The sequence below is a fragment of the Ursus arctos genome, unplaced genomic scaffold (assembly GCF_023065955.2).
Source record: "Ursus arctos isolate Adak ecotype North America unplaced genomic scaffold, UrsArc2.0 scaffold_5, whole genome shotgun sequence".
Lineage (NCBI taxonomy): Eukaryota > Metazoa > Chordata > Mammalia > Carnivora > Ursidae > Ursus > Ursus arctos.
Window position 1 is genome coordinate 8,842,001 of NW_026623067.1, and position 4,250 is coordinate 8,846,250.

Consider the following 4,250-nt stretch of genomic DNA (forward strand, 5'->3'; position numbering starts at 1 on the left):
TGTTGGGGTTGCTCCTCTTAGTCATTCTGATGAGGTGTGGTTGAGGAAATGTACAGAGTCCAAAGTATTAACCACGACTCAAGCAAAATGAACCTCTTTTGTAGGGACCTTAGGGTTGTCATCCTCTTATTCTTCTAGCCTGTCTTCTGAGGGAGGGGCCTGTTGCACTGTTACTCAGGCAACCCTGTTTGGGCAGAGTTGTCCTGTCCCGTGTGTGTGGTGGGGATGGGCTCAGTGAAAACTGGTTTTGGGGGGCTTTTGTTCACTGGTGGCTTTCCCTGGTGGCTTTCCCCTTCTCTTCCAAGAGTCAGAGCAGCAGTGACCATATCCAAACCTCTGTCTCAGAACAGAGAGTTTGCAGCCTGTTCTTCACTGAGCTCTCCAGGCCACACTGTCTATTTTTCTGTCTGTGCTGCTGAGAAAACCCAGCATTCTGTGTTGTGTTCCCCACAGCAGCACTCCCAGCCCTCACTCCCAGGGCCTGGCACATCTCTGCCCTATGTTTCTAAAACCACAAGCCATCCCCACCACCACCAGTTTGTGCATGCAGACCTGAAACCCCAGGTTTCAGTTTGGGGTGCTGCCCTAAAGTCCTTTTTCTGTTGCTACCAGTCTGCGAGTCTGTGCCTGGTCCCCAGTGTGGGAGGCTTTTGCCTTCTCAGGCAAGATCATGGCGGCTCCTTCCCCCTTCTGTTTATCTTCCAATATTTGTCTGCAGAATCATGGCTCCCCACTTCATACCTCAAGACCAACTGCCGGAGATATTCTGTTTGTAGAGATCCAGAAATATCTTCTTACATCTCAGGCTGATTTCATGAGTGTTCAGAATGGTCTCATAGATATCCAGCTCAATTCACGGGACTGGTTGAAATAGGGTCTCTTACTCCTCTTCCATCTTTTCTCCCATACCTCAATAAAAGTGGGATTTTTAAATTATTTTATTATATGTGTGGGGCTTTTTTTTTGTATTATGCAGACTGATATCATTATTTGTGTTTCTTTTTTTGTGTTATGACATAGTTCATAGAAATTTCAGGAAGAAATTGGATTGCCTTATTTGAATTCTTGTATTTATTTTGAAATATACAAAAGCTCTTCCAGGCTTGTTTCATACTGTCTTGTGGATTCTCACTTACTCACTTTTTTTACAAAGCTTAGTAATAACATTCTCAATATATCAGCCTTTTATTAACACATATATCTGTGTTATTCTTCCTACTGTGTTTCATTTTCCCCACACCCTTAAGTGGAAAGCCTGACACTACAAATACACATGACAGAGAATGGCTGCACACTTTTGAAGGAGGAAATTAGTCTGTTTCGTTTATAGCTTTTCAGAAACTATCATTGTGCTGTTCCCATAGTAGATATTAAATGCCGGCAGCATTTATTATTTAATTTAATCATTTAATTTTTAAAGATTTATTTATTTGAGAGAGAGAGAGGATGAGTGGGGGGGCACAGGGAGAGGGAGAGTGTATCTGAAACAGATTTCATGCTGAGCGTGGAGCCCCATGTGGGGCTCTATCTCACCACCCTGATATCATGACCTGAGCTGAAACCAAGAGTCAGACACTTAACTTACTGTGCTACTCAAGTGCCCCCCATTTTCTGTAATTTTATTAAATATTTGTAGAATCAGAGGCCTTTAGTATGCATGATATTATTGTTCTAGAAATATGGGCTTTTATAGGTCAGGTTTGCTTCAGAAAAATAAAAAAGAAAGAAAGAAAAATGATTTGTTATCTTTGACTTAATTTTTTTGAAGATTTTACTTATTTGACAGAGAGAGAGAGCAAGCTAGCACAAGCAGGAGGAGTGGCAGAGGTAGAAGGAGAAGCAGACTCTCTGCTGAACAGGGATCCCAAATTGGGGTTAGATCCCAGGACTCTGGGATCATGACTTGAGCTGAAGGCAGATGCTTAACTGAGGTACCCAGGTGCCCCCTGAATTAACATTTTTAACATGCTGCTTGAGTGGAACTTATTTTTTTTAACTTTTTATTATGTTATGTTAGTCAACATACAGTACATCCTTAGTTTTTGATGTAGTGTTCCATGATTCATTGTTTGCATATAACACCCAGTGCTCCACGCAATATGTGTCCTCCATAATACCCATCACTGGCCTATCCCAATCCCCCAGCCCCCTCCCCTCTGAAGCCCTCAGTTTGTTTCCCAGAGTCCATAGCCTCTCGTGGTTCAGTGGAACTTAAATTAGGATGTTTTCTTTTATATTTGACTGATTCAGTATCAAGCTCTTTCAAGCATCTGTTATACTCTTTTCATCAATTGATTAAATCTCTTCTATATTCACAGGACAAAATCAATAATTTATTAGGGCTTTAATATTGCTTCCATACAAAAGTTAATATATTTTTTATACCAAATGATGGGCAATACAAATTAAAAATTGTGAAGTGCAGAAAAGAAACATTTAAAAAATTATACTTGACCAAATCTGTTGTGCCAAATTTATCACTTTTATGAGTGAATTAAACCAAATAATATTTAAAAATATTTTATTTAGTTTTTAGAGAAGTAGAAAGTGAGAGCACAAGCAGCGACATTGGCAGAGGAAGAAAGAGAAACAGCCTTCCCACCGAGCAGGAAGCCCAATGGTGAATTCAATCCCAGGACGCTAGGATCATGACCTGAGCTGAGAGCAGATGCTAAACTGACTAAGCCACCCAGGTGCCCTGCAAAATAATATTTTTATAAAAAGAGAATACTGGTTCAACTTATTGTATTGAAGACATTCACAAAAGAGGAAAATAATTCATGTGGGCAAGTCATCTTAATGTTTATTTTATTTTCAATTTCAAATTATAAATTGTACATTCAATAACAACCTTTATTTTTATTTTGTCTTTTGTAAAGTGTATCAATCAATAGACACAGATTCCATTATTTAAATGAACAGTGATATATCCACCTAAGTTTATTGAATAAATCCTTATTGAATTTAATAGCAATCATTTTGTTTTCTTTTAAAAGGCAGTTAGTGCTGTTACATGGAATTTGCAAATATTATCTGCTTTGACATTTTGATTTAAGTCATGAAGATAGGAAATCAAAGTATTGAAACATATTTTATACTTTTTGGTCTTTTCCAATATGGTCAAATGGACGCATTCCTCTTTGTTGCCATTGTAATCCTCTTTTCAGTGGCTCTGATGGGAAATATCATACTGATCCTTCTCATTCGACTGGACACCAGACTGCACACTCCAATGTACTTTCTACTCAGTCAGCTCTCCTTTATTGACATGATATACATCTCCACCACAGTGCCCAAGATGATGACTAACTTCTTGTCAGACAATAAGACCATTACATTTTTAGGTTGTGAGATTCAAACTTTTGTGTTCCTGGCCATTGGTGGAACTGAAGCCCTTCTTCTTGGTTTCATGTCTTATGATCGATATGTGGCCATCTGTCATCCTTTACACTATCCTGTACTCATGAGCAAGAAGATCGGTTGGTTCATGGTCACATGTACATGGTTGAGTAGTTCTATCAATGCTTTAGTACATACATTGTATGTATTTCAACTTCCATTCTGTAGGTCTCGGATCATTAACCACTTTTTCTGTGAAATTCCATCCCTTTTGCCATTGGTGTGTCAGGACACTTCCCAGTATGAGTACACAGTCCTTCTGAGTGGGCTTATTATCCTCCTGCTACCATTCATGGCCATTCTAGCATCCTATGCCCGTGTGCTTACTGTCGTGTTCCAGATGAGCTCAGGTAAAGGACAGACGAAAGCTGTCTCCACTTGCTCCTCTCACCTGATTGTGGCAAGCCTATTTTATATGACTACTCTATACACCTACACAAGGCCACACTCCTTGCATTCTCCAGAACAGGATAAGGCAGTGGCTGTGTTTTACACCATCATCACACCTCTTCTGAACCCATTTATTTATAGCCTGAGGAATAAAGAGGTGATCAGGGCCATAAGGAGAATGCTGGGGGGGTATATGTTTGTACAGAAAATATGACTTTTGGAACCCTTTATTGATTAAGATTGAACAACATAAAAATTGTGCTAGAATACTGCCTAGAATGATATAACATTCAATGTAACATTCAATAAATGTTTATTACATAAATCGATAAATGCCTTGATTCCCTTTTAGTTTCAGAAATAACTAAAATACCATTATTGGAACTAGATGAATTTTTTATATAGACCTAGAGAACGTGATTGTCAAACTTGTTTAACTTTTAAAACCATATAATTCAATC

The 4,250-nt window shown here is 38.8% G+C and overlaps 1 pseudogene; it reads left to right on the forward strand.

Annotated features, from left to right (window-relative positions):
• The first annotated feature begins 3,013 nt into the window (after window positions 1-3,013).
• Window positions 3,014-4,003, forward strand: LOC113261903 (olfactory receptor 2AK2-like; annotated as a pseudogene).
• Window positions 4,004-4,250: the final 247 nt, after the last annotated feature.